This window comes from Heteronotia binoei, chromosome 19 (genome assembly GCF_032191835.1).
Source record: "Heteronotia binoei isolate CCM8104 ecotype False Entrance Well chromosome 19, APGP_CSIRO_Hbin_v1, whole genome shotgun sequence".
Classification (NCBI taxonomy): domain Eukaryota; kingdom Metazoa; phylum Chordata; class Lepidosauria; order Squamata; family Gekkonidae; genus Heteronotia; species Heteronotia binoei.
Window position 1 is genome coordinate 25890014 of NC_083241.1, and position 13839 is coordinate 25903852.

A 13839-nucleotide genomic window follows, 5' to 3' on the forward strand; every position below is an offset into this window, starting at 1 on the left:
CCCCTGATTTATACGTTTAGAAAATATCTATACTGCTTCTCTAGGAACCTGCCTGAGATGGCTCACAAAATAAAAACCATTAAAAAACCATTAACACGTCTTCTTTAAAGAATACTTATGAACACATGAGGTACACAGTGAAGCAGACTCTTATTTACTACTCATTTACTTACAAAATGTCTACTCTGTTTTTCCAGGGACCTGCCTGAGGTGGGTTACAAAGGGGGGAAAAACCCAATTAAAATAAAGCATTAAAATATGTGAATTAAAATTCAGCATTAAAAACATAAACCACGAAAACAGAACATGGTCAGCTTAAAACGACAGTTTTAAATAGTGTTAAATAGATCAGCCCCTTACTTAGAAGCTGAAATGTCAGGCCTAAAAGAAAGAACGCAGGAGCCAGGCGAGTTACAAACTGAAGGATGTTCCTTAAGCGGGGTAGATTTTACATTCAGCCATACTGGGATCTATTGAAACCCTATGCTGGTTGTTATTTTACAAAAAGAAACATCCTGTTCTCTGAGCAGAAAGACTATCAAAAACTCACTGGTGGGAGATTGACCAAAGACTACTGTAGCTGTAGAAACTGAAGTTTCTGTTCTCTGCAATGAAATTAAGGGCCAAGAAAATGTCCTCTGTATGATCTACTGGGATTCTAACCCTTAAACTCTAAAACGTTCTAGAATGAACGATGTATGCTGATATTTTATGTAGGCCATTAACTCTGTAATAGTGTTTTCTCTGCTTCTGAAGTACCAGTGGGCCATAATAAAGGCAGACTGATAAAAAGCAAGATGCTTCTACTCATTCAGCCCTATCTCTGGCTGCCACCCACCTCTCCTCTAGAGGCAGGGACCCAGAAAGCAGGGTATGTATGTCAGGCGGATTTTAACTGGTGGATTGGAAAAGGCAATAGGTCAAGGCCCGTGACCCCAAACCATTTAGGACTTCAAAGGTAAGAACCAGTTTTTTGAGTGGTGCTCAAAATGGCAGCCACTGCAGATCTTTCAAGCACTTGGGTGATGCGGTCCCCGTACCCTTCCCCCCCCTGACAACAGTATCTTGGCCTATCAAGATCAGCAGGACTTTTTTTGTAGTAGGAACACCTTTGCATATTAGGCCACACACCCCTGATGTAGCCAGTTCTCCAAGACTCTTAGTACAGAGCCTACTGTAAGCGCCAGGAGGATTGGCTACATCAGGGGTGTGTGGCCTAATATGCAAAGGAATTATTGCTACAAAAAAAGCCCTGAAGGTCAGTGTTGTCTGCTTTGATGGTCAGCAGCTCTCCAGGGTCTGACTGTTACCTTCCATGTCACTCAAACCTTTAAAGCTAGAATTGCCAGAGATGGAACTTTGAATCTTGTGTGAGCAAAGCCTTTTGGTCTTTCCCAGAAGTTTCATTGCTCTCACACTCAGCCTTAGCCCTCCCCAACCTCCAGAACACAGAGAAAATAATACTGGTCTATCCAGTAAGAGTGCTGTAATATATACAGTGGGGTGGATCCTACCCCTATCCTGCCACTCCACTGAGCAAAGTTTAAGTAAATAATCAAATAGGGGTTTTTTCATAGCAGGAACTCCTTTGCATATTAGGCCACACCCCCTTGATGTAGCCAATCCTCCAAGAGCTTACAGGGCTCTTCTTCCAGGGCCTACTGTAAGCTCCAGGAGGATTGGATACATCAGGGGGAGTGGCCTAATATGCAAATGAGTTCTTGCTATGAAAAAATCCCACTTCTCCTTTTGGCTCAAGTTCGTAGCCCTCCTCCAATGTAAGGGGATTTCCTCCACATTAAGTGGCTCTTCCAAGGGAAGAAGAGCCATTTAATTTGGTTGAAGGCTCCTCCAGCTGAAGGAAGGCCACCTTGGAAGAAGGCTAGCTCCACCCCAGTGTTGGTCCCAGACATGGTTAAAGGTCATAACCATGTCAATGTTCCCTCTAAGTTGCAGAGTATTGTGAGCAAAAATTCTACTTGGTGAGCTACTGGTATTAAAGTTGTGAGCTCTTGCATCAATTATTGCGCTCTGGGTCATCCTTCCTGAGCTAAGACAAAAAATGTGTGAGCTAGAGGCTAAAAATTTGTGAGCTAGCTCATGCTAACTCAGCTTAGAGAGAAGACTGACCATGATGCCAGAACTCAGGGGTGGAATGTGCTATTATCATCTCTTTGCCTTATGTCTAAAATGCTATTTTCCGTTAAGAACATAAGAGAAGCCATGTTGGATCAGGCCAATGGCCCATCCAGTCCAACACTCTGTGTCACACAGTGGCAAAAAAAGAAAAAAAAAGGAAGTTCACAAGTGGAGCTAGAAGCCCTTCCACTTGCCCCACCCCTCAAAGCACCAAAATGTTCTTTTTATTTCTGCAGAAAGAAGAGCTGCAAAAGTGACCCGCTGTGCTCCACCCAGGTAAGTGGGTGAGTCTTGCTGGGAAACAAACTCCTGACCTTTTCTGAGTGACAGAAGGGTGGGAATTGAGCTTGCGAGCATTTGCATAGGAAGTGCCCCAAAGGAATAGCTGAGTTTCCGCTCAAGAGGGTAATAAAGGGTGCCCCTAGGCCAGACTACAGCCAGGACAACAGGTCATGTAAAAAGACATCAGTCTCTCCTCTAAGCTCGGCAAATCTAACTCTGTGCGGCAAACAAATATTACACAAACACCACCATCCACCCAGACCTCAGACAGGCATCGCATTTCGGATCTGACTTTGTATTCCCCGAGCACTCATTTCCTTTTCTGTTTGTGACCTTTAAAAATAGACCTGCGGTCTTGGGTTAAGTACAGCTCAACTGTTGAGCCACATCCCCAAATAGAAGGCCTGGCAGCGCTTGCACGCCTCCCTCATCCTTCCCTGTCAGTGCAATCTGAAAAGTATTTTCCCGGGAGTAAGCCCCAAGGAACAGCCCTGCACGGGATTCGGAGTAGACCTAGTCAGGATGCCTCTGTTGGTGGCCTTAGGTTGATGTCACGCAGAGACGAAAGGCGAAACAAAAAACTCAGCCCACATTAGATTGCTACCACAGGATCAACCTTAGGGTTTCCGAACTCTAGGTGGTAGCTGGAAATTTCCCACATTTACAACCTGATCTTCCATACAACAGAGATCAGCTCATCTGGAGAAAATGGCCACTTTGAAAGGTGGAATCTGGGCATTGGACCCTATCGAAACCCCGCCCCCTCCCTAAACCACGCCCTCCTTAGGCTCTACCTCCAAAGTCTCCAGGTATTTCCAAACCAGGAACTGGCAACCCAAGATCAAACTTTGCCTTTCAAAATAGGGTTGCTGACCCTCCACAAGGGCTGAGAGTTCCTCCAAATTACAACTGATCTCCAGACGACAGATTTAGTTATTTAAACATTTAAATCCCACCTTTCCTTGTGGTTCCTAGGTGACTTACAGTAATAGTTACAAACATTTTCAGTGAAAACCAGGGCTTTTTTTGAGCGGAAATGCAGAGGAACACAGTTCCGGCTGGCTTGGTGTCAGGAGGTGCGGCCTAATACGCAAATGAGCTCCTGCTGGGCTTTTTCTACAAAAAAGCCCGGTGTGAAAAAATGGTGACATCAGGGGGTGTGGCTAATATGCACACTCCCTGATGTCACCAGGCTAATGTCTCTGCTGGGCATTTTCTACCAAAAAAAGAGCCCTGGTGAAAACCAAAACTAAAACAGTAAACCTTATTAGTTGTTTTTTGGACCATCGTCTGTTAAATTGGCAGTGCGTGAGCCATGATCGCAACTACTAGATCTATTTGATGGGGTCAGCCTAAAGTCAGACTTGCATCATATCACATGCATCTTTGTTTATGTGTGCACGAAGGCCTACTGCTCTCAAAAGGGATTAGACAAATGGATGGGGAACACGTCTACCAGCAGCTGTTGGGCCCAGCAGCTCAGTGTTGAGAGCCAGAGGTACACCTCTGAATCTAGGCGATTGAGACCTTTGGTGGAAAGGAGACTGCAACAGGGCAGTGGGGGCCAACTAGCGTGCTCTGCCCAGATCTTTGGCTTCCTGCCCTAGTTTGATCCTGTGGTAGCAATCCAAGCATCTTAAAAATAAATCCACTTTAAGGAAAAGTATCTCATGGCTTCTTGTAAAGACTGCAGACATCCAAATGCCTGAGCTCAGACTGTGGACTCATTCTCCCGCCCCCCCCAACTCCAGTTACCATGATACAGTAACCAGTAGATGATGTGACAACTGATTAGCTCAATCATAATTAAAAACTAATTTGCATACCATGCAAATGAGGCTGCGCAGATTTGAGGAACGAGAATGCAGCAATCCCAGACTTTGAGAATTCAAGCTTAGCTTTAGACAGATGTCTGGTGGAACCTGGAGATCTCCAGCTACGACAATTGATCTCCAGATGCCCAAGATCATCTCCCTAGGAGAAAAAGGCTGTTTTGGAGGGTGGAGTCTATGGCTTTATACTGTGCTGAGGTTCCCCAAACCCTGCTGTTTCAAGGATCCACCCTCAATTCCCCAGGTATTTCCTAACTCAGAGCTGGCAGCCCTGGGGGAAAAAAATATTCCAGCATAAACTTTGATGAATCAGAGCATGGGAGTGGTCTTTGAGTAGAGTAATTTCTCAGTGATTGCTTACAGTTTCAAACTATCCTCTCAGTGACATCTATCCCACCTTGCCTTTCTATTCTTTTGCATTCTTAGCATAAATGTATCCAGGGGTCATTTTGTAGAAAAATAGGTGGCGGAGCTCATGAGCATAACTCATTAGCATATGCCGCCCCTCCACCAGCCAAAGCAACCCGATGCAAGAAAGGAGAGCCCTGGGCAAGCAGGCATCACTCGCCTGGGGCTCTCCTGGGCTGCCCCCTCCCCAGTCAAAAGGCCAGCAAGCCACCCACAACACAAAATCACACAAGAAGTGGAGAAAGGGTGGCGTGGGCTTCTCCAGGGGTTAATGAGGGCTGCTGGGGGCGTGGCAAAGCCCCTGGTGACAAATCTTTGATACCCCTGGTGACTGGCTGGCTGGCTGCTCTCCTAATCCAGGGATTGTTATGCAGCTGCACCTCCTATTCAATGGACAAGGTAGGTGGGGAGGAAGAGGGGGAACCCTCAGAAAGGTTCAGGAGCTGCACTCCTGTAAGCTTCTGCTGAATCTGAAGTCTGAATGAATCTATGTAATGGATGTACATGTTTCAGAGGAAGCAAACTCTAACTCACAAAAGTCTGGGCTGGAATAAATTCTGTTAGTCTTTCAAGCTTAATTTTGCCACAACAGAAGAAGAGAAGAGATTGGATTTATGCCCCACCCTTCACTACCCAAAGGAGTCTCAGAGCGGCTTACAGTCTCCTTTCCCTTCCTCTCCCCACAACAGACACCTGTGAGGTAGGTGGGGTTGAGAGAGCTCTCCTAGAACTGCTCTTGAGCAGAACAGCCTTGAGAGAACTTGTGGCTGACTCAAGGGCACATCAGCAGGTGCATGTGGAGGAGTGGGGAATCAAATTAATGACGGCATTAAATTATTTATGAATATTAGCTTAAGTATTCACAAACCATTGCATCACTAAAAGTTGCTAAACAATAATGGGAGGAAATAGGAAAGGCCCCTCTCTGCACGTTTGCATGGCCTTTGGTCTAAATGAAAATAGTTTTAAAGATGAAATATTCCCAGAGGTTTACAATTTTGTTCAAGATGGAAAGGGAAGAACCGGGGAAGAAAGGGTGGAAACAAGCTTGGGAAATCACACACTAAATGACACATATGAAAGCAGAGCCATCACCATCTTGATAGAGTAGATCTCTATATTATGACCTTCAACACTGTATATTATATATTGTACAAATGAGGAACTGAGAGTCTGGGGGGGAGGATCTCATCCTCTCCCCAGCTTGCGTCAGGTCATCCACTTGCCCCGTAATCAGCACCCCTGCTCCTCTAGCCCCCCACCTGCTTGGCTCACCCACCCCGCTCACTGGCTCTTGGCAGAAGGGTACCACTGGACAGCTCCTTAGCCTGCTGCCAGCTCACATTGCCACTTCTGCGGTAGTGTGGGAGGCGTGCCTACGATGAGTCCCATGCCTTCGAGAGCCAGTTTGGTGCAGACTCTTATCTGGAAGAACCGGGTTTGATTCCCCACTCCTCCACTTGCAGCTGCTGGAATGGCCTTGGGTCAGCCCTAGCTCTCGTAGGAGTTGTCCTTGAAAGGGCAGCTTTTGGGAGAGCTCTCTCAGCCCCACTCACCTCACAGGGTGTCTGTTGTGGAGGAGAGGGAAGGTAAAGGAGATTGTGAGCACTCTGAGAATCAGAGTGCAAGGTGGGATATAAATCCAATACAATCTTCTTCCCTGCCCACCTGTCCATCCATCTGCTCACCTGTCGTCCCCACTGCTGGGGGATAGTGGCTACTGGCTCCCCTCCCCTGCTTGACTGCCATGCCTCTGCCTCAATGGCAGGGGACTCTGAAGTGGCTTCTAATCCCTGACAGGCTGATGTGGCAGGGGGCGGGGCTAATGACAGCTTCTGCTCCTCCCCACAGTACTGCCATCTTATTGGTGGTGGTTTCTGCTACTCTTCATTCCCTGCCAGTCTCCATAGGAAAGGATGGTGGTGGGCTGCATCAGGGTGAAGGAGCTCCTCCCCACCCACAGATCCCCACTCATGATGAACATATGTTGTGCAAACAAAGTCCTTTAACTGAGAGCCAGTCTGGTGTAGTGGTTAAGTGCGCGGATTCTTATCTGGGGGAACTGGGTTTGATTTCCCCACTCCTCCACTTGCAGCTGCTGGAATTGTCTTGGTTCAGTCGTAGCTCTTGCAGAGTTTGCCCATGAGAGGGCAGTTTCTGGGAGAGCTCTCTCAGCCCCACCCACCTCATAGAGTGTCTGTTGTGGGGGAGGAAGGTAAAGGAGACTGTGAGCCACTCTGAGACGCTGAGATTCAGAGTGAAGGGCAGGGTATAAATCCAACATCATCATCATCATCATCATCATCATCATCATCATCTTCTTCTTCTTCTTCTTCTTCTTCCCTTTTTGTAGTTCTGGCAACCCTGGGGGTTGTATTTGCTCTGTGCATGGCCCCCAAACAACAAATGGAAGTATCTGCCAATGGAGAATGTTAAAGATGACTAGATTGATTGTATATATTGTATATTATATAATTTTGTATTAAAGTTGTTGATTAGGACACAGCCTTTTATAGTCTCATACTAACAAAAAATACAGCCGTTGTCTACGCCTTTCCTGCATCGCAGAGGGTTTTGTATTTAAAGTTCAACACAAACTTTGCACCCTGAGTTTTCAATAAGCGGGTTATCTACTTAGCAATTACAGCAGGGATATAAACCTGGTCACAGCACACGAAATAACGATAATGAAACCTTTTGCCGGAGTTAGGTGCGCATTAAAAAAGGCCTAACGGTTTCATAGCACTAAAAAGCATTATTACTTTTGAAACGGCTTTAACAAGCAGGCAGTTAAACAAATTAATTGGCAGTCAGCAGCAAAGAGATGATACATTAAAAGCAAATATTTGCATTCTCAGAAGCCGAAATGGAAGCCGCAAGAGTCCTATGTGAAGTGTAATGAAAACTTCATCATCTCCTGTACCTACTACATCTGAATTGAAAGCATTTTCTACTGTCAAATAAAACAGGGAAGTGTGAATATGGCATTTTTTTTTTGTGCTGGGGATGTCTTTGCATTAGAGTTCATATCTGTTGGGTTTTCATACCACCTATCTCCTTTGCTGGCCTTTCCCATTTACAACTTAAGTTACATGTCACTGTTATGGAATTTTAAAACATTTATATACTATATGCCATTTGCTACGTAAATAAGAGCATTAATGTTGACAGCAATTTTAATTCCTGAATTTTGTTTTCGTCACTGATTTTAGTGGGCTTAGAAAGGTTAGATCAGGAAAAACTCTCCATTTCTCTTGAGCACCAAGAAACTATTGAGACGTGCCAACTTTTCGAGTCATGAAATTCAGCAACGTCCCTACAAATAAAGTGGGACTGCTCACTTTTAAATAAGGTTTAGAAAGATCCACAAACACTTTACATTTCAGACAAAACAGACAAGGATTTTCTTTTTGAGGATACTAATTTACCATTCAGGCATCATGAGCAAACCACAACCTGTCCGTGACATGAATAAGTCTCAAATCCTCACACTCGCTTCTCCCTCCCGTTGCTCAGAGAGCTATGATTGAAGACTTTCTGGTTTAGGAAGATTCTGATGACACCCCCTCCCCCCTTCTATTTCCTGCAACATCAGAATTCAGGCACTTTAACAAATAACGGCCTTGGTTTAGAACAGGGGTGGCCAACGGTAGTTCTCCAGATGTTTTTTGCCTACAACTACCATCAGCCCCAGCCAGCATGGCCAATGGCTGGGGCTGATGGGAGTTGTAGGCAAAAAACATCTGGAGAGCTACTGTTGGCCACCCCTGGTTTAGAATAATGGCTACTGGGCAAGAAGCCTGATCTGTTACGGGGTCTGAGTGCGGGGTCTTGCAAAAAACTGGAATTAAACTGGAGACTTTCTAACCCGGAATAGTCTTCAGTCAAACTCTGTATGGAAGTGGAACAGCAAGAGCCACATCTGACAACTGAAGGCTCACTGATTTGTCAAAAAAAGAAAATTCTGTTTCTTCACAGCGTTTGAATGTAGCTTACAGTTTGCAGTCCTATTATACATTTCCTTACAAACAAGATCCATTGATGAAAGTGGATGCAGACATTAGGGATACGATTAATTTTGTGTGCACCATGTTCATTGGTTAAAATTCCCTCGTTTGATAGCAACGGTCAGATATGAACCAATCACTGGGTTTGTTTGGATTTGCATCAAATAACAGAAATCACTGTCAGATTTGCATCCTTTTAAAAATCACAAGTGTGTTTAAAAAAAAACTGCTTATGCAAACAAAATGGCATCCATTAATGTCACTAAGGACTACTTAGACCAGGCGTGGCCAAATTTGCTTAGCGTAAGAACCACATAGAATGAACACCAGCTGTTTGAGAGCCACAAGACATGAATGTCAGATCAAGGAAGGAAGGAAGGAAGGAAGGAAGGAAGGAAGGAAGGAAGGAAGGAAGGAAGGAAATATATGGGGAGGGAGAGTTGAAAAGAAAGCAATTTTAACTTTAAATGCATTCTCCAAGCTGCTGGCTGGCTTGGATAAGTGATTTAAAGAGAAAAATGCCTTTTTGAAGTCAGCCAACAGGGTGTGAAATATGTGTGAAAGAGCCACATGTGGCTCCCAAACCACAGTTTGGCCACCCCTGGGCTATGTCATGGAAATCAACATAAGGAGATCTAACCACAAGATCAGCCTTTCTCCTCACATTTTGGTGCTGCTTTCCAAATACTGGTCCTTGTAGCAGGCCACGGAGAGTGACATGTATCAGGAGATGCCATCCATACATTGGGGGGGGGGGGGAATTAGCCATCTTTTCCAGAATAACCTGCCTCTTGATCTGTTGGTCTGGGAAGACAAGACTGTGTACTGCAGTTTACACATTCAAAGTCCTGTGGGTGAAAAAAGTACGCTGGAAGGGAAAGTGTTCTTTAGAGCCAAGAAACCCAGGAACAGAAGAAAAACCCTGCTGAATCAGACCAGTCCTCCATCTCAGCCAGAATCCTGCTTCACACAAACAGCTGCCTTCAGAGCCCCTCCCTTCTTCATTTCCAATGATGCTTTCCTAAAGCAGCTTTTTTTTGGGGGGGGGGGGAGGTTGGAGGCATCAAGAGCTCGCTGGCATGCCACAGAAAGATTGTCTCTCGATGCCACCCAGACACCAAGTGAGGAGGCTGCCGGAGCAAATGCTTTTCAATGGAATCACCAGCAGGCTGCACAGCTGGGAACGGTTTCTGGAGTTCAATCGACAGGCACCCCACGTTATTCACACCATGATGGATAACGGAGTTGGGCTGCCTTGATTTACCTTAATTTGCAAATCAATTGGCAGCACATTTATGAAAAGCTGCTAATCAATTTTTGATCAAAACTAATTGAAACACAGCAAGAGCGGATGGTGCAGTTTAAAAGATTCCCACCCACTCCACCTCCGAGGGCCTGTGATCTTGGAAGGTGTTTGTGGCCAGACATACTTCTGCAGTAACAGGGACACACAGTGAATTGCATGCAACCTTCTTCCTCTTGTTCTCCTCTTCTTCTCTTTCTGTATCATGCATTGTGCTGCTTTCAGTTAGCCTGCGCATTGTAAGTCATACAGTATATGAAAGGCAGACCAGAGGCTGGCAATGATTCCAGCAATTCCCTTTTCTCCTTTACTTGCAGAAACTGTTGGTGGAAGGTTATTTGGACTGACGCTCCTGAAGTCTCTGAGAGGCACAGGTACTGGAGGGCAGGGGCCCTTTTCGTTCTCCATGTCAATATATTATTGTTTACACTGCAGTTTTACAAAACATGACACTTCTTCAGCAAACAGCACTAGAGTTCCAATCTTCCAGCTTTCTCTTGCTTTCAGAGTGAAAATGAGGCCAGGGGTGGGGGGACCAGCACTGAGTGAGTCATGACATCACTTCTGGCAAAATCCCAGAAGTGACATACGCCACTCTTGCAGCACTCTAGGAATCTCACTAGCATTTTACCATAGAGACTCTGGGGATTCCTAGAGCATTGTGGGGCGGCTGTGATGTCACTTCCTGGTTCTCAGTGGAAGTGATGTTGTGACACACACAACATTGATTTTTGAAGGGTTCTGCCATTTGAAATCTCCTATTTGCCAAAGCTGGGTTGGGAAACTTAAATGGAACACTCGTTTTGAACCAGGAATGAACTAGAGATTTGGTAACACATGCACATACGAGGCAGGCCTACTTATTTCAGATATATCAGGTGGGGGACTGAGGCAGAGCGCATACAGTTTATACACACAAACAACTGCCCTATACTGAGTCAGACCTTTGGTTTATCACGGTCAGTCTTGTCTACTCCAAGGCCTTAGGTAGTCGTCTTTCTCATTGCCTGCTACCTGATCCTTTTAACTGGAGATGCCTGGGAGTTAGCCTGAGGCTCTGCCACTGAGCTACAGCCCCTTCCCTCAAATCCTACCCCTACAGTTTTATATGATGCAGTAAACACACAAAGCTACTTTACACTGAGTGAAACCATTAGTTTACCAGGATCGCTATTTTCTACTGGCATCCGCTCTCCAGGGTCTCAGACTTTTTGCGTTACCTGCTCCCAGATCCTTTTAACCACAGATGCTGAGGTCCTCTGCATGCAAAGCATAAGCTCTACCATGGGCCACTGCTAACCTACGGCCGGCCAGTGGGAGAGGCCAGGTCAGAACCAGAAAATTCCTGATCTGTTGCTTGTCCACGGCCACACACTGCATCTGTTATACCGCCACAGAAGCCATTCACACTGTTCAATATTTCAAAAGCCCCTGTTTTTGTACAGTGACACATGGTCTCTATGAAAATCGAGGGATCAGATAGCTCTTTTCCATGTTATCCTTTGCTCTGGAGGGTTAATGGGATACAGCTGTAAAGCAAAAGTTCAGGTCCTGAAACACAGCTGGATGGGATCTCGGATGAAACTGCAGATGCCAGAAGGAAAAGCTGAAAGAGAGGAAAGGGCTTCCTCCCCCACCCCCCTTCTTGGGACGGCAGATGATGCAGCTCCTGCCAAAAGCCAGAGACGAGAAGTGTCTAGATGCCAAGTGAGTACGGATAGAATTCGAGGCAATTTTGCCTTTCTTCTAATGTTCAGTGTTCTCTCTCTTCCCCCCCTTCTGCCTTTTGTCTACCTGATGCTTGGCTCCCAGTTACTGGTGTCCATAGTAGCATCTACAGCGAGACGACACCATAGCTGTGATGAAAACCAGCCAACTGAGGCCACAGAATAGGAAGATCTACTGAGGAAGTTGTTCTAAGGTCATTCTATTTGTCTCCATCCCAATTTCTGTCATAATACAACACCTGCCTGTTCTCACGCTGCTGCTAATGGGGGACCGTTATTGTTTGTTTATGTTTAATTCGATTTATAGCCCGCCCTCCCCGCCAAGTCGTGCTCAGGGCGGCTTGCATCAAAGTCATAGCGTGCCATCATCACAGGCATAAAACAATAAAACCACTTAAATATATAAGTTAAAACACATAGATTAAAACAATATACAGCCTGGTGCTAACACATTAGATGTTCCTCATAGTTCCAGGATTTATTCCAGAATTCTCCTAAGGTAGGTTGAAGGTCTGTCGGAAGAGAACAGTCTTACAGGCCTTGTGGAACTGAGCGAGGTCCTGCAAGGCCCTAACCTCTTCCGGCAGTTGATTCCACCAGGATGGGGCTGCCAATAAAAAGGCCTGATCCCTGGTGGTCACTAATCTCGCCTTCCTCAGCCCGGGGATCACTAGAAGATGTTGGGATCCAGACCTTAGTACCCTCTGGGGAACGTGTGGGGACAGATGGTCCCTCAAGTAAACGGGTCCTTGGCCATACGGGGCTTTAAAAGTAATAACTAGCACCTTGTAACGAATCCGGTACACTATTGATAGCCAGTGCCGTTCCTGCAGCGCTGGCTGTATTGCTCCCACTTGGGCAGCCCCAGTAGCAGCCTAGCAGCCGCATTCTGCACTAGCTGGAGTTTCCGGGTTTGGGACAAAGGCAGCCCCAAGAAGAGGGCATTACAGTAGTCCAATCTTGAGGTGACCGTTGCATGGATCACAGTTGCCAGGTCATGACAGTCGAGGAAGGGAACCAACTGTTTCGCCCGCCTCAGATGAAAAAAGGCGGATTTCGCAGTTGCTGCTATTTGGGCCTCCATTGACAGGGAGGCTTCCAACAGCACCCCCAAGCTCCTGACCTTGGGCGCCATTGAGAGTGGCGCCCCATCAAAGGTTGGTAGGGGGATTTCTCGGCCCAGGCTGCCGCAACTCAGGCAAAGGACCTCTGTCTTCATCCGATTCAGCTTCAGTTGGCTCAGCTTAAGCGAACCAGCCACGGCTTTCAGCGCCTGATCCAGGTTTTCTGGGACAGCGCCAGGGCAGCCGTCCATCAGTAGATAGAGCTGGGTGTCATCAGCATACTGATGGCAACGCAGCCCATACCTCTGGACAATCTGGGCAAGGGGTCACATGTAAATGTTAAACAGCACTGGGGATAGAACCGCTTCCTGAGGCACACCGTAATTAAGCGGGTCTCTCTGGGACGACTCTCCCCCAATTGACACCCTTTGTCCCCAACCGCAAAGGAAAGAGGAAAGCCACTGTAAGGCTCGCCCCTGAATCCCTGCATTGGAGAGGCAGTGGACTAGCAACTGAAGGTCGACAGTATCGAATGCAGCTGATAGGTCTAGCAACATCAGTACCGCCGAGCCGCCTCGATCCAAATGCCGCTGGAGGTTATCTACTAGGGCGACCAGAACTGTCTCTGTCCCATGACCAGGCTGGAAGCTGGACTGGTGGGAATCTAGAACGTTATTGTGCTTCTCAGATTGATCCAGGGCTGCATCGAGAAGCTGATGGAAAGGAAACTAGGCAATATGAGTGTACGGCGGCTGTGCTGGAACTTCCTGCTCTTCCTTTTAGCTAGTTCTACCCCAGCTATGATTATTGGAAAATTCTGCTTTTCATTCTTTAATTAAGAATTAACACTAATTAAGACCACTGAGGGAGACCACTGGCCTGTCGGTCAGTACTGTCCACCTGGACTAGCAGCAGTTCTCCAGGGTCTTAGATGGATGTCTTTCACATCACCAAATACCTGATCCGTTTTTAACTGATCCAGGGATTGAACCTGGGACCTTCTGCATGCAAAGCAGATGCTCTGCTCTACTGCTGAGCCACAGCCCCATCCTCTGGGAGCTGAAATCTCCCAGAGGT